The 23522-nt window shown below is 38.8% G+C and overlaps 1 protein-coding gene and 1 pseudogene across 1 annotated transcript in view; both read left to right on the plus strand.

Annotated features, from left to right (window-relative positions):
* Positions 1–23522, plus strand: part of Ano3 (anoctamin 3) — a 177778-nt gene that overhangs the window by 16922 nt on the left and 137334 nt on the right. The window lies entirely within an intron of this gene.
* Positions 16887–19543, plus strand: LOC129673502 (centrobin-like; annotated as a pseudogene).

Consider the following 23522-nt stretch of genomic DNA (forward strand, 5'->3'; position numbering starts at 1 on the left):
TATTTAGCAAAACAACAGTGGTAGATTTCCCAGGAAGGCTCATGAGTTCTCCAGCCATAGTTTTTGTTTGTTTGTTTGTTTAATGGATGCACAGTATAGGGATACGACACTGATCAGCTGATTTTTTTTCCTCTATGCTGAGTGCATCAGTGTTCATCTTGCAGGCCATTCTCCCGCCTGAGCCTAAGTTAAAGGGAATTTAAACTATAAAATGACAGCTGCAAAACTTGTCGGTAGAAATGTTACATACATTGATTTTAGTTATATGTTATCTGTACTTAAGTAGCCTCAAACTCTTGTATAAAATAAAATTTGCTATTTCACCGACCTGCAAGAAAATCAATTTATAAACATGATAATTTAAGGCCATATTCAATAACTGGTTACTTACTTCTCAGATTCAATGTCTCATCACTCCCAGTTCCAAGCTTGACCAAGGAGGTTTTTGACAAAATTAAATAGAATCTTCCACTTCATCTCATCAAATAAATGCTAATCAGTAGGGCAAATTTGGTGACTTTTGCTTATTTTTTATTTTTAAATAACAGTTCTATTACACATCAACCCATAATACAATACATTGTGAAATTTCATAGGTACAAGATTTTTTCAGAAACCATGAAGTTTCTCTTGCACTTTTCTTGATGGACTAAAAGTACAAGGATATTTCCTATCAATGCTGAAAAAAAAAAAAAGAAAAAAGAAAATCCTGTTAAATCTATTAACTTACCAAAAATATGGCTAATATCACCAAAAAAGGGAGTCCCATTGCCAGACCTCTATTATTTAAATAAAAATACCTCCCACATTTTGTGTCAACCTATTCAACTCATTCAAATACCATATAACTTGGATTATTAAAAATTGACAGTCAAAATCATTAAATGTCACTGGCATTATATGACTAAATGTCACTTAGGTGAATCATACATCTACAGTATCAACCAGTGACACATGAGGCAGCCCTGTACTGTACTTCAGCAACTCCCTAAAATAAATTAATAGAAAGCAGCGCAGAAGTTCTTATAAAGAGATTCATTGTCTCTTCTTTAAAGTCATTATTCGTGTTCAGGCATTTAAAGGGTTGCCTTAAAATCCTCCAGTCACACGCTTCGTGCAGCATTCATGATATAAGACTCCAGCTAATGGATCGAGCAGGCGGTGGAAGGCAGAACTTTCAGCTGTCATGCTGAAGAGTGATTTAAGGAAGGCTGTCACTGGAGACTGTTGTCTGCAATGAGGAATTCCAAGTGCAGCTGAACCCCGAATTCTGACTGTGGTATGTTTAAAAATGCTTCAATATAGGAGTTTTATATTGATTTTTCAATTTGCTTAGGCATGTGTACGGAAGCCAATTAAGAATTACAGATAGTGATTTTCAAAATTGAGAGTGGAGACTTCTTAAAATGTTGTGATGCTAGGAATGTACGGGTTAAAGCGAAATAGTGTGATCTAAATGTGCATTTGATAATCACCAGTATTTATCTTGCATGAAAATAATTGTCACCTCTTTGTGAAGTTTTGTCTGTGCTATTTATTTCCAAAAAAAAAAAAAAATGTATTCAGTAATTCTAACATAGGTCTCGATTTGAAATTATGTAAAGCATATTCCTTTTAAAGATACATATTTTCTGATCATTCTTAAGGTATAATTTCATAATGACATCTTTGTTAATGTCAAAAGTACAAAATCTGAGAAGTGCCATAAGGACAACTGAGAATTAAACTTAAAACTACATAAATTATCTGACTATGAATTTCATAAACCAGACAGCAAGTGATATGTCTTCAACCTGCTGTCTTTATTTTTCATGATTATAAAGGTGATTTTTAAAGTACTACCATTTTCTCAGTCTCTGATTTTATTTCTTTTTAAAAAATATGAAACAATCCCATTTGAAAATCAGAAAGTCAAAGTGAATATCTTCAATCAAGAACAGATCACTTAAAATCGATAGTCACTGTCATGGAAATAAGTGTTCATTAAAGACAAACAACAACAACAACAAAAAAAAAACATTTAAAACAATCAGTTACAAGGAAAGGTATGTGTGAATGTATTTTCTGTAAACTAATTCTGCAAAGGGAATATTCATGTGCTAAATGGATTTATTGAATTAACATTCTAACAGAAAGCCATAGTCTGTGCTCCATCATGTTATACGAAAATGCTTGGCTTTGGTTCTGCATTAGATAAAACAGAGACCTTATTATATTGAATAAATAAAAGTTTGAGCAAAAACTACCTGCAATAACAGCCCTTAGGCTAATGTCTGCTACACTGTACAATTTCAAAATGTGTTTTCTTCTTTCTTGTCCATACATTTATTTTTCCTCTCTTTGGGAACTATTTATATGGTTTAATAACATTATTCCTTTATGGATATGTTTTATTACATGGTGTTCAGAGAATGCAAGTCACACAGTTTAGGCATTTGCATTCCCTCTATATTGTCAATTATTATTTTGCAGTCTTCTCTGTAGTTCTATGCTATAGTAAGGCTCAGTGACATGCACATATGCATGTCATATCATATAGATATGCACATATCATATGGACCCCTGAGTCTGAATAGACACTGATTTCTATTTAAACAAACTGAGGAAAGTTGCTATGGGAAGAACATACCTAGAAGACTAATAAAATCTAAGAATTCATTGTTTGAATCACACTCAAAAAAAAAAAAAGCAGTGCAAATTTTTAATTCTCATTCTTCATTTAACTAATATCAGCTATAAGTTTAAAAAAATAGGTTTGTATCCAAGGATATTTTTCAGATAAAAGAGTAAGTTGCATAATTATTATGGTTGGTATGCCTAAGAAAAGTTTCATTTTCTTAAAAACAGAAATAACACTAATTTCAGATTCGGCTATAATTTTTTTTTCTTTTGACATTTCTTTCTCAAAAAAAGTGCGATTAGATTTGATGTTATTTCAGACTCGTTTCTCACATTCTAAGAAATTTGGGCTACAACAAGCTTTAAAACATTCATGCTTTTTTTTTTTTTAATAGATACCTTATAGCAGAGGTTGGAAAACTTGTGAGTCTCAAGATTACATGTGAGAATTGTTTGGGCAAAAAAAATACAGCTTTTTGTAGCATTAGGTTCTACTGAGGATCAAGAATTTGCAGCCTTAACAGGTGCCCAGTGATGCTGAAGGTGTTGTTTCAAGTATCCTATTTGAGAGACATTACCTTGCATCTACCTTTAAAAGCTCCAGCCTAACATACGTCCAAATTTTACCTGCAGTTCATTGATAAGAGAAAAAAAAAGTACAGGCAAAATCCCTTCACTTGCAAAGTTTCTTGCACAACGAATGATTAACAAAATAAACAGTCAAGCCACTGTATCAGCATGTTTACAGGTTGTCTTAAGTTAGTGCAGGCATGTAGGACACCCTCCCTGCTTAAGCTCTTATCAAAGGATAGATATTGCGTAAGGACTGCAAGGTGAGAAATCAACACAGAGGAGAAATGGAGCAACTGGTATCAGAGCAGTAGAAGAGCCTCCATGAGGCCTTGCGTGTGTTCAGTATTGGCCCGTGCAATGAGAACACTGACGTGAGCGTGGACAGCCCAAGAAGAGAGCAGAGCTGGCTCTCAGACAGTGCTTCCAGGCCCTATGGTGGGACTGAGACATTCTTTCGAGGATAACAATTTTGAAGAGATGTGTGTTCATATGAGACTCTGTTCCTGAAGATTGGTATGGGTCGAAGGTGACAGTGGTTTGACCAAGAAGAGGTGAATGGGTGAGCGTAGCAGTTTGTAGCACTAAGAGGTAGAATTTGACGTATTAACACTGAGGTGACAGTATTTAAAAAGTGTGCTGATTGTTTTCTGCTAAAGGAATAAGTAGTGAAGAAAAGGTTAGAAAGCAAGATTAAGATCATTTGTATAGAACTGATTTATGTTTCTCTCTGTTTATTTTGATGTTGGCTGGTGATGTGACCTTACCAAGCCCCAGAAGGTGAGGATCCAGGCAGTGCTGATGAGACTTGATAAGCTATGGGAGGATGGCAGAGAACTCCCCCTTTCAGTGGACTAAGGGAAGGAGATAGTGGTGACGAAAGAGGGAGGGTGGGACTGGGAGGAGTTTAGGGACGGGCTACAATCTGGATATATAATGAATAAATTGTAAGAAAAAATAAAAAAATTAAAAAGTACTCTTAACATTTGAGATATATCAGGTGTTATTTATTGGTAATTTTAATAAATGCATTTTATGAAGAAAAAAGACCATTTGTGTGAGAAAGATCAGTAGTAGTAATGAGAGAATGGGGACTTTCTTTTTAGTTTTTAGCAGCAAGAGAATGTATAAATTTACAAAGCTACAGATCTAAGTATTTCATAGACTTTGAGATGAGAATCTCAAGTTAAATTATTAGCTGGCGTGTGTGTGTGTGTGTGTGTGTGTGTGTGTGTGTGTGTGTGTGTGGTATAATGGATATAAAATGTATATAATATGGTAGCTATCCTCAAAAGGTTTTTATAATTTATTGGAGACAAAAACTAACTAACTAACTAACTAACTAACTAACTAACTAACTAACTAACTAACTAACTAACTAACAACATGGTACTTTAAGGAATAGCACTTAAATATTAGCATAAATAATTGTTACAATTTTTATTTTTCCAAGTCCTTTCAGATGAGAATTGCTCCAAACATACCCAGCCTGCTCACAGGCCCTGACTTTAGCTAGCCTAACCTGTTCCCTGGTGCTTTAAATGGAGTTTCCCGTGTCAGAATGCTCGCACCCGTACTCTGATCTCCCTGGAAGTCACTTTTTTAGGACTCCAGACACACATATCACTTCTGAACAAAGTTTTCTGTCTCAAGACAGTCATTTCACCATTGCTGCCAGAGCACTTAAACTCTCTTTCTCACCCTCACAGTTGAATAAACCTCACCAAATTATAATGTGTTCTGCTTTCTTCTTCCTTGACTAAATTATTCTCTTAAAGGAGCAGCTCCACGGAGCATTTTTCGTTGTAATTATCTGAACACCTTGCACAGACAGAACTGAATCACAACAGGAAGAACTTGCTAAATGAGCGCATTACTAAACAAAGGCATTTGGAAAACACTGTGGCTTGAGGTAATGCAAGCCACTAGTGTGGACTTCAAGAGTATAATTAAAAACCTTGCTTATAAGAAATAGACATTGTTTAAATTCATTTTTCTACTGAACATGTATTAGTTACATGACTAGAGAAATCAAGAAGAATTTAACAACAATGTATCCTTATCATCATTGTAGAACAGAACAGTAAATAATTTAGCAAAACACATCTAAGTCACCATTTGTTTGGAAATAAATAAATCATGATAGATATGTATCCAATTATACAAACCTGTCTGTCTCTGTGTGTATGCATGCATGTATGTAGCCATAAAACTGTTCAGCTACTTAAAATTGCAATGGGACATGGTCATCATGTCCCTCAAATGATCTGATGGTACAATAGAAAAAAATATAAATATATTAAATTGTTGTATTCTGTACTCTTGGGAAATGCCATACCAAGGGCAATGAGACATCTTTGAGAAATTAACTGGGCCCTCAAATGAAATTTGATAAAACTGTAGATAGATTATGAGATTAATATGGATGCTTCATCTTGTTTTACTCCAGCAACATTTCTTAATTGGCTCTCTTATTATACTCTGTGCCAGACAATCAGATTTTTCCATCCTTAATGCCAGAAGGTGGCTCAGCCAGTAAGGGTACATCCTGCTATTACAGAAAACCATGAGGTTTACAACCATTTTCAGGGGTCCTGAAGAGCTCTTCTTGGACTCTGTAGGCTCCTACATGCACATCAATCTACTTGCACAGACACTAAACAAATAAAGAATTTTGACAGCTACATCCATATTCCCAGAAGTTCACAGAAACTTCTTTCAAATATTGGTGTGGTAAAGCATTGAAGACATTTGCCACAAGGACATAATAATCTTTGAAATTAGGAAAGTACAGCCATTTAAATTTGATAACTTTCTCTTAGAAGAGAAAGAGTCCTAACAGAAATCTGTGCTATTCTGCACAGTATCAGCAGACTCCGTAATCACTGTATACAATCTTTACTATGCATTGCAGATTGCATATCACATACAGTGTATATGCATATACATGCAATTGATTCTATAGTCTTGCTTCTGAGATTGTTTTTCTCACACCTCTTCTCCGGCTCTTCTTTTCTCCCTTCCTTCCTCTTCTCTCTCTGTTGGCTAATCTCTCCCTCTTTGATGGTAAAGACTGAGCGCAGGGCCTTTGCATACTATGCACACATTCTATACGTATGAGAAGAACAAAAGCATACTTGTGAATAATAAAAAGTTTAGAGTGACATTGCTAGAGCATAGAAAACGATTTGACTCTGGTGGCATAGCATGCCACAAGGTCCTTAGTTCGATTGTACATGTACTGAGTTGAGAACGTGCATGAGGAGGCTTTTCTTGCTATAGCACACGCCATGAAGAGAAGTGAGCTGGAATAAGAGTGTAGGTCTGAGGAAAGTATAGGGTGGAGTAATACGTTATGTTTGGGAACATACAGTGCCTCACACCCACAGGCACAGACTTAAAGCATTCCTCACAGTTCACCAATTTCTCTCATCTCTGAGCTACATCCAGTCAGATGACCCCATGCTGTTCTGAACAAGGCATCATTGAAATCTACCCGGCCACATTCCACTTGATTCTGTTTCTATAGAAACTGCTTACGTAAATGACAAAAATGGACTCCAGGTTAGGTAACCCATTGGGTTGATTCTTAAAAACACACATCAGGGCAGAGGATCTGTTTTTTATGAAACACCAAGTGTCAGGTTTTGGTCTTTATATATCTAACAATTGTAGTAATAAGTAAAATGTTAAAAATTCAATTACTTCAAAGATCCATTGAGAAAGTACTGTTTGAAAACTTACTTAGTGTTACAGATATGAAAAAGATAGGAGCCTTGATTCCACAGGGCCTGGACTAATTTACATCCCACACATGGTACATACAACCTATTCTTACCTATGCATCTTAACACTTTGTTCTTTTATTTTAAAGGCAGCCATCCTAACTAGGAGAAAACAGAATCTCAATGTAGTTTTCTTTTGCATTTTCCTGGTGGCTGAGGATATTGCAATAACCATGTATTAATTCATTGTACATCTTGTGAGGGGTGCTGTTACATAAATTCATCTGATTTTGATTGAATCACATGTTCATTTGGTACTTAACACTCTGAGTTCCTTGAATATCCTGCATATGAGGCATCTCTCAGATGAATAGCGGGTAGGGTAGACTCTGTTTCCAGGTATGTAGCTAGTCTCTTCCTTTTAGTGATTATTTCTCTTATGTTCAAGAGCCCTTGACTTTGATTCAATTATACTTGTCAACCCCTTGTATTACTTTCTGAGCCATTAGCGTTCTACTCGGAAAATTATTGTCTCCACATATCTCCTGATGTGTTTTCCTAAATTCTGATAAAGAAAACATTCTTCAAAATATATTTATTAAAAATATCACAGGGGAGATAAATATGTCTATTGGATATGGTTAAGATTCCTGGATGAGAGAATTGTAGACTGGCATTTGTGGCTGTGGTTACTTTCTTGTATTGTCACTGCACTTGTTGATATTTTTGAAGTTTTCAAAAGTTGTAGGTACATATTGGAGTACTCAAAACATTTGCGTCATTTTATTTTTTATAGTTTTACTTTCTTTTTTATTTTTTTAATATTAGTTACAGCTTATTAACTTTGTATCCCAGCTGTATCCCCCTCCCTCATTTGCTCCCAATCTCATCCTCCCTCCCTCATCTCCTCCTTGCCCCTTTCCAAGTCCACTGATAGGGGAGGACCTCCTCCCCTTCCATCTGACCCTTTTTTAGCACATATCTTCAGGACTGGCTGCAAAGTCCTCCTCTGTGGCCTAGCAGGACTGCTCCTCCCTTGGGGGGTGGTGAGGTGAAAGACCCTGCCATTGAGTTCCTGTCAGAAATAGTCCCTGTTCCCCTTACTATGGGAAACCAATTGGTTACTGAGTTACCACAGGCTACATCTGAGCAGAGGTGTTAGGTTATATACATACATGGTCCTTGGTGAAGTGTCAGTCTCAGAAAAGACCACAGTGCCCAGATATATTTGGTCCTTGTGGAGCTCCTGACCTCTCCAGGTCATACTAACTCCCCCCTCTTTCATATGATTCCCTGCACCCTGCCCAAGGTTTGGTTATGAGTCTTAGCATCTGCTTTGATACACTTCAGGGTAGAGTCTTTCAGAGCCTTCTGTGGTAGGCTTCTGTCCTGGTTCCTGTTTTCTCCTTCTTCCAATGTGCATGTCGTTTTTCTTTCTGAGTGAGGATTGATGATCTTACCCAGGGTCCTCCTTCTTGCCTAGCTTCTTTAAGTGTACAGATTTTAGTGTGTTTATCCTATATTATATGTCTAAAATCCACTTATAAGTGAGTATATACCATGTGTGTCTTTCTCCTTCTGGGATTCCTCACTCAGAATGATCTTTTCTAGGTCCCACCATCTGCCTGCAAATTTCATGATTTCCTTGTTTTTAATTGCTGACTAGTATTCCATTGTGTAAAAGTACCATAATTTCTGTATCCATTCCTCCGCTGATGGACATCTGGGTTGTTTCCAAGTTCTGGCTATTACAAATAAAGCTGCTATAAACATGGTTGAGCAAATATCCTTGTTATGTACTTAAGCATCTTTTTGATATATGCCTAGAAGTGGTATAGCTGGATCTTGAGGAAGCGTTATTCCTAGTTGTCTGAGAAAGCGCCAGATTGATTTCCAGAGTGGTTGTACCAGTTTATATTCCCACCAGCAATGGAGGAGGGTTCCCCTTGCTCCACAACCTCTCCAGCATGTGTTGTCACTTGAGTTTTTTTATTTTAGCCATTCTGATAGGTGTAAGGAGAAATCTCAAGGTAGTTTTGATTTGCATCTCTCTGATGGCTAGGGATGTTGAGCATCTCTTTAAGTGTTTCTCTGCCATTCTATATTCATTTGCATCATTTTAGGCAGACATGTTCTTCTTAGTACCTGTTAGGTGAGCACATCTTCATTTAGTAATGAGATCTTCAGAGCATTGCCTTTATAAACTTAGCCTTCTGGTAGCATCTTAAAATTCTGCAGATAGTATCAGCATGTTCAATGCTGAAGTAGAATGTTTTCATTAACAAATGAGAATTGCTATAAGCAAAAGAAACCCAGATAAGCTGCTAGTGTTGATATTTGATTTATCATCACTCTCTGATAGGCTCTATCAGTGATACTGGGTCAAAAAGGTGAGCAGAAATGAAGACTTTTATTAGAACAAAACAACACAAAACAAAAACACCAATCAAGCCCTTTCAGAATTCTTTTAAATTTTATTAATCTTTCTTTCTTTCTTTCTTTCTTTCTTTCTTTCTTTCTTTCTTTCTCCCCACTGTAGCCCCCTCCTTCACTTTCTCCCAGTCCCACCCACTCTCCCACTTCTCCCCCTATGCCCTTTCCCTAGTCCCCTGATAGGGGAGGACTTCCTCCCCTCCTATCCAACCCTAGCTTATAAGGTCTCATCAAAGACTCATTCCCACTATTCCTACTGCTGTACTCTTAGCTGCCACTATTGAATGCAGTTGTCACTGTTCTGCAGACATCAAGCTAATTTACAAGGGCCTTTAGGAGATTACGTGTTTGGTTTTCAAAGTTCCATGAAATCACTTACAGTACATTTTACCAAAACATGATTGTGTTCTTCATAGCCACACCATGTGGCTTTTTATAACAAGAAAATAAGACACAGGAGCAAAACTATAGCTTTAAAGGCGGTGTGGAAAGTATTCTTTTTTTCCTGTATGAACTTGCCCACTGATAATCCTGGACAGGGCTCTGTGCTGTATGTGCAGAGCTAGTGGCAAATTTCCCTTTTCATCCTGCCTTTTCTCACGTGATGTATAATATTTAAAGAAGAGTATTCTATTAGAATAAATGCAGTTATTTAATGTCAAACTGCTTTGTTTCAAGAAGAAGCTTCTTGAAAGTTCTTGAAGTTACACATTAGAAATTTCATGATACTTTTCATTTATCAAGGGTAGCCTTATCAAAGGGTTAAATTCTATTGATCAAGAAACAAGTAAATACATTACAAGGACACATGCAAACAAAAAAAACAAACAAACAAATAAACAAAAAACAAAGAACAATACAAAACTACATGAGAAATCAGACCTATAGTTTCCATAAACATTTGTGTGGAAACTGCATACTTCACTCCAGAAGCAAAAAACATATATAAATATATATATGCATGAAGTGAAAATTGAAGATATAAAAAGGCCTTGAACTAGAAGAAAATTAAGAAGGGTGTCTGGAAATGTTTAGATTGACAAAGGGGAATAGAGAAATGTTGAAATTAAGATAAAATCTCAGCTGATGGGGAAAGGATAGGAGCTCCACAAGGACCAAATATATCTGGGCACAGGGTCTTTTCTGAGACTGACATTCAACCAAGGACCATGTATGGATATAACCTAGAACCTCTGCTCAGATGTAGCCTGTGGTAGCTCAGTAACCAATTGGTTTCCCATAGTGAGGGGAACAAGGACTATTTCTAACAGGAACTCAATGACTGGCTCTTTGGCCTCCCCACCCCCCAAGGGAGGAGCAGAGGACACAGAGGAGAGCTTTGCAGCCAGTCCTGAAGATACCTGATAAAACAGGATCAGATGAATGGGGAGGAGGTCCCCCCCCATCAGCGGACTTGGCAAGGGGCACGGTGGAGATGAGGGAGGGAGGGAGGAACTGGGAGGGAATGAGGGATTGAGACACGGCTGGGATACAGAGTTAATAAAATGTAACTGATAAGAAAAAAATAAAATTCAAAAAAAAAAAAAAAGATCAATCTTCACTCAGAAAGACAAAAGGGATGTACACAGGAAGAGGGAGAAAACAGGAAACAGGACAGGAGCCTGGCACAGAGGGCCTCTGAAAGACTACCCAGCAGGGTATCACAGCAGATGCTGAGCCTCATAACCTCACTTTGGGCAGAATGCAAGGAATCACATGAAAGAAGTGGGAGATAGTAAGACCTGGAGAGGACAGGAGCTCCACAAGGAGAGCAACAAAACCAAAACTCTGGGGTCAGGGATCTTTTCTGAGACTGATACTCCAACCAAGGACTATTCATGAATATAACCTAGAACCCCTGCACAGATGTAGCCCAAGGCAGCTCATTATCTAACAGGGGCTGTTTCTGACATGAATTCAGTGGCTGGCTCTTTGATCACCTCTCCCTGAGTGGGGAGTAGCCTTGCCAGGCCACAGAGGAGGACAATGCAGCTAGTCCTGATGAGACTGGATAAGCTATGGTCAGATGGAAGGGGAGGAAGAACCTCCCTATCATTGGACTTAGAGAGGGGCATGGGAGGAGAGGAAGAAGGAAGGGAGGATGGGATTCGGAGGGAATAAGGAAGGGGTCTACAGCTGGGATACAAATTGAATAAACTGTAATTAATATAAAAAAAATAAAAATTTATTTAAAAAAAGAAAGAAAGAAAAAAAAAGATAAAATCTCAAACCTGAGTCTCTCTGCCTCCAAAACATACCCTTTTAATACTCTGGCCTGATACGGTAGGAACAACCAGGGTAAAGAAAATGGAAAAATGGATAGTTCTCAATATAAATTAGATACTTAATAAATATTTCTTATTCAAAGGGGTGTTAAGGGGTTTATACTCAAGCCCATTTTATTACTCTGATTGCCATTTAACTATGTCTAACTACTTAAACAAATCACTTGTGATGGAATTAGGCATTCATCACAGGAGTGATAAGATATCATTTTATTTCCCTAACACACAGTACTCTGTATTGCTGAGGACTTTAGATTTGTACGTGTATATGATTTTGCTTTTTAAGTTAATAAAGGTTGCTTACAGGAGTTTTAGGCTCTGGCCTGTTTTTTGTATTTGATTGTTCTCTTCTCATGGGCTGACAGATTTTTTACTAAGTTTAGTTTTATTTTTGTTATTATTATTTTCAATTTGTTTACTTTGTATTCCAGTTGTAGCTCCCTCCCTTGTCTCGTCTTGGTCTCCCTCCCTTCTTCTTCCTCCCCTGTCTCTCTCCCCTAGTTCACTGATAGGGGAAGTCCTCCTTCACTATAGTCTGACCCTAGCCTATCAGGTCCCATTACTACTGTCTTGATCCTCTTCCTCTGTGGGCTGGCTACATTTCCAGAGAGAAGTGATCAAGGAGCAGGCAACACGAGTTCATGTCAGAGACTGTCTCTTCTCCCCTTACTCAGGAATTTTCTGGAAAGAACTTCTGCAGACAGTTTAAGCAAGGTGTAGTGTCTAAAAGAAAGACAAATTTTTGCTGATCTATAAAGTTCTTTGCAGAATTAAAATTTTAGGGGGATTCTACACAAGGACACATTACAAAAGATTCAAATCAGCCAATCAGTAACAAAGAGAACACTACTCTGCTTTCCTTGCTAGTACCCCCATTGAACACATCATAGATATTAGATAGAGATGATAGCCTGTCCTAGGACATCTCTGGACCTGCTTTACTAACATCAGCATTTAAGACTCATACTACTTATTTCATGGTCTTTCTTTCTCTTCTTTCACCACCCAGCGGACAGACCTCCTTGCCTAAACTTCAGATGCTCAGATTACCTTCACCTGACCTCCTCTTGGTATTTCCCTTTTGTTTAAATTGTGAAATTTCAACATTTTCAACTGCTTTCTTTCATTTCTTGCTCTTTGGTAATAAAAAATATTAAACCCGGATGAAGTTTTATTGAGGCTAAAAAGTTAATGAGTTGCTATGGTTCCATGTTTGCCAAAGCATAGTCTTTAAATAATTTCCAAGTTGCACAGTAACCCCTTAAGAACTTTAATGAGATGATTTAATTTTAATGTGAATTAGAAAATGACTCACTACTTAATTCTCATTATTTTTTAATTAAACCTTTATAAAAGTCTACATTTTTGAAACTAAAATCTCAAGAAAAATTACTAAACAATATTTTATATTGTTTGCTTTGAACATATTATAATACTATATATTATGGGATGGCAGAGTAATACAAAGGGAGAAAATAGTGAGGACAATGCCATATTGTGTTTTGTCTAATAACTTCCCAGATGATTGCATTTCCCACTTATCTTAGCGCCCCAGATGTCTGCCACTCATGTTAGTTCTTTGTTGACTTGTTGTTGCTTTTTTTAAATCTAAGATTTTTATCTTGCAATTTGTTCAAAACAAGTTTGTAAACAGTCTTTTTTTTTTTTTTTGCTTATTGAATTTCTCTGCAGAAACCTAGATAATCATTTTAACAGTACCCTACAGACACCTAAGTTATTTCCAGTCTTTCTTTTTTAATATTATCCTACAAAATAGTGGATTTATTTATGGCATTTTTATATTTACTTAGTTCAGTTTATTTTCTTCTCCTTCCTGTATCCTGTTTCTCCTCTCTTATCTCCAAATCCATTCCTGTCCCCAGATTCCTTCTATCTTTGCAGCCCCAAAAGTCTATGCATCTTAATACCGTCTTCTCCACCCCTTAAGGTTGTTTTTTGTTTGTTTATTTGTTTGTTTGTTTATTTGTCTCCTCTTAAGGATTCTTTTCAAGTTTCCAGGCCTTCACCTACAATCAATCCCAACTAAAAGCATATATTTATCAGCTATAAGCCAGGATTTGACAGATACCATGGAGTGTTTGTCTTTGTGATCCTGGGCTGTCTCATTTGATATATTTTCCAGTTTCACATATTGACTAAAATTTCACTTTTCTTTACAAATAGGTATAATTCAATTGTTGAGAAGACCACATTCTCAGTATTCCACTCATCTGATTATGACCTCCAGGCTGGGTCTATTTCATTTTCATTGCAAAAACAAGCATGAATGAGCAAGTACATCTGTGATGGGATAGACAGAGTTCTTTGTATACTTGGGGGTGTAGCTGAACCATACGGTTCTATGTTTAGTGTTCTGGGAAGTCTCCACATTGATTTCCACAGGGTCTGCCCTAGGGGTATAAAAGTTTCTTTTTCTCTATATATTTACCACATTTTAAAAATAATAGCCGTTCCTACTAGTGTGATAAGGAGTCACCAACTAGTTTCAACGTGCTTTATGGTGTTGGTTAAGGATTCTGAGCAGTTTAAAAATATTTATTAACCATCTTTATTTCTTCTCTTCAGAACTATTTGGCCTGTTTATTATTTGGATTTTCGGAGGGGTATTTTAAGTTTTGCAGTTCCTTATTTGCATTAAGCCTATCATCACAATTTTTCAAAGTACACAGAAACACACACACACACACACACACATGTGCATTTGTGCATAATCACACAAAGTACATAACTCTTCACTTAGGGCCAGAGATGAATGAGAGAGACTAGAAAGGAGAGGGAAAATGAAGAATGAACACTAATGACTTCTACCAAACTGTACAAGCAGATACATTTGTCTATTGCCATGTCTCCCTAAACCAGCCGGATCGCATCATATCTCGAAAGCTAAGTAGGGTCAGGCTTGGTTAGAACTTGATTGAGGGAACAAACAAGATCATGAGAAATTGCTAAAGCCAGAGTTTCGCAGCCTGTGGATTTCTTAGAGTGCCCACAAAAACTCTCACAGGAGTCTGTTATCCTCTTGAAGCTCTATCAATAATTATGTCAATTTTGTATGTATGATTACTTGTCTAAATATATTCCCTAGTGCCAAAGAATAGATAAAAGTCACTGGTTTGTGTTCAGTTGTTTTCAATAATGAAAGAGCATAGCCTCCATAAAACAAGTCTCCAGAGCTGTAATCTACATGTTCAGAGTTTACCTTTGTAAACTCCTTCTTATAAATGCCTAACTTTTAACTACAAAAGTAACTGGATCTACTTAACTACTAAAGTAGTCATTAACAGTCTGTGGTACACGCTCAATACCAGCTTTCCAACTTCCTAAAATGTCTTGAATATATGAGTAGATTATCCATAACCAGCACATGATCATCTGCATTATAATATTAACGAACCAGAGCTGCTTTTAATGACTCTTCTTTAACTTTTCTGTGTATTAAGAGATCTTTGTTCTTGTGGTAGAACTTACAGGTGGGATTTTCTGCTTAGGCTGTCTTTTAATATTTATGCCTGAACTGGCCAAATATGCCCTAGCTCCCAAGAAGGTTTCCAAAAAGCCTGTGTCCAAGGTACAAAAGAAAGATAGCAAGAAGCACAAACACAGCAACATATGCAAGCAATTTTTATATCTCTGCTTTTCTAATTGCTTCCAAGGCTGGGGTGGTGGGGGCCTTGTCCGTTTGATGTATGTGAAGATACCATGGAATAGAATGTTTTGAGGACTCTTTCTCCAAATTTGTTACTGTGGTGGCTGCTCTTGGTTGTCAGCCCGACTAAAACCCAAGTGGCTGGGCATACCTGTGAGGAAATTTTTTTTCTTAAAAAAAAAAAAAAATGAAGTCAGAAGAACCACTTTTAATTGGTATCTTCTGAGGTGGGAAGACCCACCTTTAATCTGGGCCACACCTGTGCAGGTTCTATTAAGAACATGGAAGAAAGAAGCTTGCTCTTTTACTGTTTGCTACTGCTGGCAAGTATATTTCTTGACTGGCATTAGAACCTACTTATTTGGGATTCTGGTATATACTGAAGACCAGCTGAGACATCTAGACTTGACTGAACTACTGGATTCTTGGACCTTCCATTGGTAGACAACCATTGTTGTACTAGCTGAACCCTAGCATGTAAGACATATGTTTATGAATACATATGCTTATATAAATAAATATTTATATAAGCTCTGTTCCTTGAGAACTCTGACTAATACATACCTCAAAGTAATTGCCTCAGAGCTGGAAGTGTTAAGAATGTGTGTGTGTGTGTGTGTGTGTGTGTGTGTGTGTTTACTAGGACCTAGCCATAGTAGGTCTATTAATTTTGCCAATTCAGAGTAAGCTCTTAGATTTTCATTAAACTGAGAGCATTGGCCTTTTGGGATAAAAAGCCTTTCACTGCCACCACCATACTCATTCATAATTTTTGTGTTTTCTACTGAGATGAATATTCAATTTACAATTGTCCCTCTCATTTACATTTCAGAGGGCTCTGAAAGTTAATGGTGAAGTTATTAGAAGCTAGGTGGTTGGCCCACTGGCCAGGCACCAACACTATCCGCCTTTGTCTCCTTATCTGAAGACAATTGCCTTGGCTTTCTTTTGGGGAGTGTAGCATACTGAAATTTTCCTTCAAAGTCGTGACTTTGTTGGCGAAGATACTTGGTGGTCAGATCTCTTTGTCGGTTCTGCTTTACATTCAGGTTGTCTGGAGCTGGTTATAGGAGCTTTGTAAATAAAAATAAGAGCTCCTATAAATAAAAATAAGACATCGTCATTGACTGAATAAGTCCTGTTTACTACATAATATGCATTTCAAGTGCATAGACCAGTGTTATTATTAATAAAGTTACTGATTAGTCTCAAATCTAAAAAGAAAAAAAAAAGAACTCATAGGAGAAAGGAATGAGGAACTTAAGATCACTGGATTGGGTCTGTCGAGGTTACAGGGTCTTCTGTCCATTACCTTGTCTGCATGGCACATCCGATTTTAAACATTTGCGGTTCCTAGGAGCGAGAAGAAGAAATGTCTTTGCCGTATCCACGGCCTCTGGAGCCAGCAGACACACAATCAGTCCAGAAAACCCTGATACGCTAATTTCCTGAGAATCCAACAAAGTGCCTTCTTCCCTTCCAAATCTTTTTTCTTGGGGAACTTACCCACAAGGTTGGAACCTCTCAAGACTGAGTCAGGAGTTAGTTCCCAGTCTTCTGCTGTGTCCAGTTGGCTCTTCACTGCACATGGCTACGGCCACTACCAGCCCCAGTTCACATCTGGCCAGAGGACCTGAGAGATTGTCAGAGCCTCCTAGGTTGAACCAGGTGTCCTCAGAAGTGACCTCCCAGTTCTACACTTCTTTGCATCTCGGCCCATCAAGTGGAGGTCACAGCCCGAGCTCAGCTAGATTTAGTATTTACCTCCTCACTTCCTAGGGAGGGCTTAGACTGCTTGGCTCAAGACCTGAGTCACAGCTTGTCAGTTGGACTGGAGAACACCTTGAAGAAAAAGGTGAGAGAGAGGATGGGTCTAAGCATATCTTTGAGATGGGAAGTGTTCGGGGTCAGCTACAGATCATGTTCCATAGCTCAGCTCGTGTGAAACTGCCTCTCCAGGGGATCCCCTCATTCCAGCTGTCAGCTCAGAGAAACAGGAAGAGGACTCCTTTGACAGTGACAGCACAGCTATCTTGCTCAACACCAGACCTCTGCAAGAGCTGTCTCCATCCAGCTCAGCCCAGGCGCAGGAAGAATTGTTTCCCTGCTATACCAGCCTTGGGCCAGGCCTCCACCCCCTGCCACTCCCCTAGATTTTTCAGTGCCTGAGAGATGCGCTGGCAATCTACGTGCCAAAAGCACTGTGAGGAAAACATTCAGAGTCTACCGACTCCAGTGCTAGAGTTACAACAGCTAGGTGTGGCTGTTGCGGCTGACCGCAAGAAAGATACCACGGACTGAACAACTAGAAAAGCCCCTGGCTCGAGTGATAGAGGGCTGGAATCAGTGTGAGGCTGAGCAGACAGAGGTGCTAAGGGCACTTCAAGAGGCATCCCAGGCAGCAGAACTCAGCAAAAGCAAGCAGCAGAAGACAGGAACCCTCCTGGAACAAGTGTTTCTGAGGCCATGGAAGCCCAAAATCTTGAGCAGGAACGTGGCAGCAGTGCCTGGCCCTCCAGGAAGAGCGGGATGATGCCAGGACTGGGCTGCTCAGTGAGCGCCTAAAGCTGGAGGTCCTTTAAGTTGCTCTAGAGAAGAAAGGCGGGGCTTGGACTCAGTAGGGAGACCAGCTGAAGGAACGCCATCAGTCACTAGAGAAGGAGGGCCAGGCCCAGCTGAAAAGAGAGAAGGGGGACAGCTAGAGGGCAGCCCAGGCAGTCTGGGAGGCCCAGCAGCAGCTGGCACTGCTGCCTTCTGAGGCTCAGAGGCTGGAAGGGGAGCTGGACACAGTCAGGAGGGAGAGGAATGTGCTGCACCTGGAGATGAGCTTGATACTAGATGAGCAGGATACTAGAGCCAGAGGATCTAGATAGAGCCAGAGCTGGCCATACAGCTGCAGCAGCGGGTGACTAAGCCACTGGCAGACGCTCAAGAGAACAGCCTGCTGCAGGATGCCTCCCTGATGGACCATCACAGGAAGCAGCTACAGGAACTCAGTGGACAGCTCCAGCAGGAACTGACCCCCAAGCTGGCTCAGGTCAAAGGACTGAAGGAGAGGAGCGAGAGGAGAGGCAGCAGCAGGTGTCTCAGGACTATGAGCTCAGACTGGCAAGGGAGCAGGCCCAAGTGTGTGACCTGAATGAAGAGTGGCAAACAACAGCTGGAGGAGCAGCAGGTGGAGCTGTTAGAAGGGCTCCAAGCCATGGGATGAGGCCAAACAGCTGCTCAGTACCCTGCTTCTGTCTCCCAAGCCTCAGGTTTCCCCTGCTGAGCTGTGTAGCCCTGGTTCTCTGCAGGCAGAGAATGGGGAGAGGAGAATGTGGGCCATGCTTCTGATGGCTATGGCCCTGAATCCTGTGCTGCCGCACAGCCGAGAAGTGAACCTGGAGCACCTCCTGTTCTCGGGAGCACTTCCCCAGATCTCAGCCTGCTGCTGAGACCCGCCATTCCAGAACCAGAACTCCTTCCAGCCCTTGGAGTCCAAACCTGTTGTGGCTCCATGCACAGCTTGACACTTCTCTGCACTGGAGGCCTGTACATATGGCAGAACGACCATTTCCAGAGGAAGACCCTGAATCTGATGGTGATGGTTCCTTAAGACCAGGGCTGCCACCTGCTTCTCAGCTCGAAGACCTTAAGAATGTTTTGAAGAAGCTGCTGGACAGAGCACCTCAGAACAATGAAAACCCACCTGTTGACCTGTTGCCCCCTAAGTCTGGCTCTCAGACTGTCTTGTCTTGGGAAGAAGCCCCTCAAGTTACAACTCCTGTCCATAAAACTAAAGTTCCCTTAGCCATGGTTTCTAGTCTTTTCAGAGTCCATGAGCTTCCCTCATCTCAGCACTGGCGCCCCAGGGAGAGGTACAGAAGGGCTCAGCTCCCCAAGGCATCTGATGAAAGTGTCTGAGATGTTAGGCCTATACCAGGCTCAGGGTTGGGACCCTCTGCCTGCCAAGGATGTGCTACTGTACCTGAAGAGGCTAGAACATGGCGGGACTGATGGCCAAGGAGAGCTTGTCCCCAGAAAAAATACAGACTTTTGTTTGGGTCAGAACCCCTGAAAAAAAGATCCCTTCCCATGCTGTCCCTGAACTTCTTGCTTCAGCTCCTAACACCGAAAAGCCTGCACGGAAGAAAAGTGGACATCCTACCTCAGGTAGCATGTGGAATGGGGAGGCATCTGGAGACGAGGCCCAGCCTTTTTCTCTGCTCCGTTCTCCTGTCGCAGTCCATTTTAATCAGTGACCTTTAGTCTGTCTGTATCAGAGGAATTCGGAAAATAGATTTTGTAGGAAGCTACTCTGTAAAGAAACCTTTAAAAATATTGTTCCAGTATTTTAGGTATATATTTGTTATTTCCTATGAGAAAACATATGGAGTCTTTGGGGCTGGTGTGTGTGTGGCTGGAAATGCGAGCAGGCTGAGGTTCTGTGAGCTTTCAGTGTTTAGCGGTCAGTAGCAGAATTATGAGTGACTTTCTTATACATTTGGTATTTTCCATACTTTCTGAAATAAGTACGCATCACGTTAGTGACCAAAAACTCCCAGACTTTTAATAAAAGAGTAAATAATTGAATGAAAACAAAACAAAGATCAATGGATTGTGAAGGTGCTTTTTTTAGATGTAGGAATTCATCTGTCCCGATACTTGCCTTTTCTGCACAAGCCATTACATTCTCATCAGATAGAAATCATCTTAATATAAAGATTGCGAGAGGAGCTTCTTTGACCCTGCAGAATATTTGAACATTAAAAACATGTAACTTTTGAGAATAACTTTTCTTGAAATATCTGAAATTTTATTACTGTGATTGTGTCATGATCAAGAATGCTCTTAGTGATATTTAGCAAGAATTGTGGCTGAGGCTTTGATACTGTAATCTGGAGTTTTGGGGTATCACATTAAATATTCCAGGGAAATGATAGCCTCTGACTGACTAATATACGGGAGCCATCCCCATGTTTCATAAATTGTTGTTGTTCTATAATTTGTTGCACATCTTGATTTTGCATTGCAAAACTAAAAATAAATCCGTGTATTGGCTGTGTATAATTGACCATTCTTAGCTGATAAACCCTTTCCTTTAGATAGTTCTTGCCTGTTATGTGTAGCAAATGTAGATTCAAGTTCACCTACTATACGTGTCCTAAAAATGTCTAAAGCCTGGGATATCTGACTCACTCACCATTTAGCTCTGGCACCTAGAAATTTTCAAAAACAAAGCCCACATTTGCAAACTCCGCAATGTCCTCAGGGCTGAAAGTGAATCAAGTCCTCAGGCAAGCTGCTAAGCCATGAATTATGTTTTGGCTTTAACTTCATAGAGTGATTGTCAAATACTCAATGTTTCAAAATATTTTACTTTGCATAATTTTTTGCTTTCTTCATTTGAACAATTGATGTAAATAACCTAAAATAGAAATTCAGTAGTTTCCTGCAAATGTTTATAATTGGACCTATGAGACTACTAGTCTTTTAAATATTTCTAAGTATATTATATATTAGAAATCAGCATATGATTTGTTCTGTGAATTTCTTAAGAAAGAGTATAGCATTAATAATAGCAAATAATACATTGAAATTATACTTCTGATTTATTATTTAATATACTTTTAGGTGTATCTTCTTAAACAATATTTTTATCTCTGCTCAGCTGTAGTAGGTTCTGAAACATGCCTTAGCCTTCCTCTGTCCAGTGTGAGCATTTCAGTTACAGCATTAGAGATGAGTTGTGCTTCCGACTATACCATATGGAAAGGCGGGAGAGCAGGTGCCGTAATCTGGAGGTGATGAACCTGGCCAAGAGCCCTCTAGCACAGAGCATCTGATCAGTAGTGAGGTCAGAGTGTTGGCATTCCTAAAACTCATAATTAAAGATTATTCGAACAGGAGATTCATCATTACATTTCTGGAGTGTTTAGAGTTAAGACGGGAGCATTAAAATACATATATGGTAATATATACTTCAATCCCAAGAACACTTTGAAAATCAAAATGTACTTTCCTTATAAGTACTATTTTTAAAATGAAAAAGAAATCCAGAAGAGGAAACAGAATTTTAACAATTTGAGCAACACTTAATTAATTTCCACTGTATAAAAAATTTCTTCTGAATTTCATCATAGGGTTTTTTCTTATTTTACTTTAATAAGTATATGAACATACTGATCATTATAAGTATATGATTCATTGTAAGTATATGAATATATTGATCATTATAAAAATAAGGTCTATATGAGCTACTTGTTGGAGATGATTATATCCTGAAATAAATTTGAATTACATGCCATGTCTTTTTTCTTTTTTCTGATTAAGAAGTCTAAAGCATGAAATTACAGGTGAAATATGGCATCAGACTGACATCTAGACCGTCATCCCCTAACTCAGAATTAAAACTTACTACAAAGATACTAAAAGGTCAAAAATGAATACCACTATTTAAAACGATAAAAATGTGTTGCATATTTAAAAGTCATTTAAAAGCCTCTAGGATAGGATTAAGAAACAATCTCACAGCAGGACAGTGACCTTGTGGGCTCTAACCATCCAGATGGCTATCCACCTTGTAAAGGAAAGTTGAGTTAATCTGTCCACTGTGTATACTCAACACTGATCTAAAGGAGCCACATATCCAGGAAAAGTAAACAGCCATTGCCATGCATAACAGGTGCAGTCCTAAGAAATCCTGAGACATACTGTCCATTTGACTTTCAGTGAATGTCTATGTCACTCATTGAATCCAATTAGGAAAAAAAAAACACCATAAATTCATAAAATGGGCAGAATTATAAATTGATTATCAAACTTTGTAAAATAAAGTCTATGTGGTTGGGAGCAGATATGGGCTGCGGATAAAAATCATGCATACAGGAAATGATTTTTCATGTAATTGAGTGTGATAAAATAAAATCTTTAGCCTAGAATAAGACTCATAAGTAAGTATGAGTAATAAGTAAACTAATAAGTAAACAAGAAGATTTGACCTATGCAGGCTACTCATGTTACATAACTCCTGGTAAGATTCTATCAATTGGGCTAGGACCTGTGTACAATAATATATGCTAAATATCAACATTGACAAACAGAGGTACATTCTCTCCAATACAAAAGTCAGCAAGTGAACTATGATTACCTTCATTCCAACCAATGCTTTCATGGATGGAAACTAGAGTTGGGACAAAAGCGGTGCTGGAAGGTAATGAGGAAAAGGATATTTTTTCTGTAGGACCCAGAACATGGTAAGAATAAAAGTTGATCTTTGCTGCATATTTTATCCTACTGTTTAATGCAGTAGACACTGATTATCTACCTTATTTTTTCTTTTATTTAATTATATATGTATGTATGTATGTATGTTACATGTATTAGTCTTCTGCCTGTGTGCAAGTCTGTATACCACTTTTGTGCCTGCTTCCAACAGATGCAAAGAAAGGGCATCAAACCCTCTTGAACCTGAGCCACCTTGTGGGTACTGGGAATCAAATTTGCATTTTCTAGAAGAACAGCCAGTGTTCTTAACCACAGGGCCATCTACCAGCCCTTGGATCTCAGTCTTATGAGGAGGAAGGATCTTGTTCTGCACAACTGAGGAAGAAATCCTCACAACCTAGGGATAAGAAATGCCTTTCATAAACAGGAACAGAACACCTTGAGAGTAAGTGTCATTTAAATAGTGAAATTTTATCTGAAGACTGACATTGTAGATTTTAACACATAAAATTCAAAGGGCATGTTATCTAGAATACTTGTAGAACAGAAACTCATTAGAAATGGGAATAAAAATTAAAACATCTGTAAATTTCATGATTTCCTTGTTTTTTTTTTATAGCTAAGTAATATTCCATGTGTAGATGTACCACAATTTCTGTATCCATTCCTCAACTGAGGGGCATCTGGGCTGTTTCCAGCTTCTGGCTGGAAATAAAGCTGCTACAAACATGGTTGAGCAGATGTCCAAGGAAGCTAATCAGGAAGGAGGACTCTGGCTAAGATCCTCAATCCCCATTCAGAAAGGCAAAGAAGATGGACATCGGAGGAGGGAGAAAACAGGGAACAGGAAAGGAGCTTACCACAGAGAGCCTCTGAAAGACTCTACCTTGCAGGGTATGGAGGCAGATGTTGAGACTCATAGCCAAACTTCGGGCAAAGGTTAAGGAATCTTATGAAAGAAAGGGGAGATAGTAAGACCTGGAGAGGACAGGAGTTCCATAAGGACAGCAACAT

The sequence above is a fragment of the Psammomys obesus genome, unplaced genomic scaffold (genome assembly GCF_907164565.1).
Source record: "Psammomys obesus unplaced genomic scaffold, mPsaObe1.curated_primary_1811, whole genome shotgun sequence".
Taxonomy (NCBI): Eukaryota; Metazoa; Chordata; class Mammalia; order Rodentia; family Muridae; genus Psammomys; species Psammomys obesus.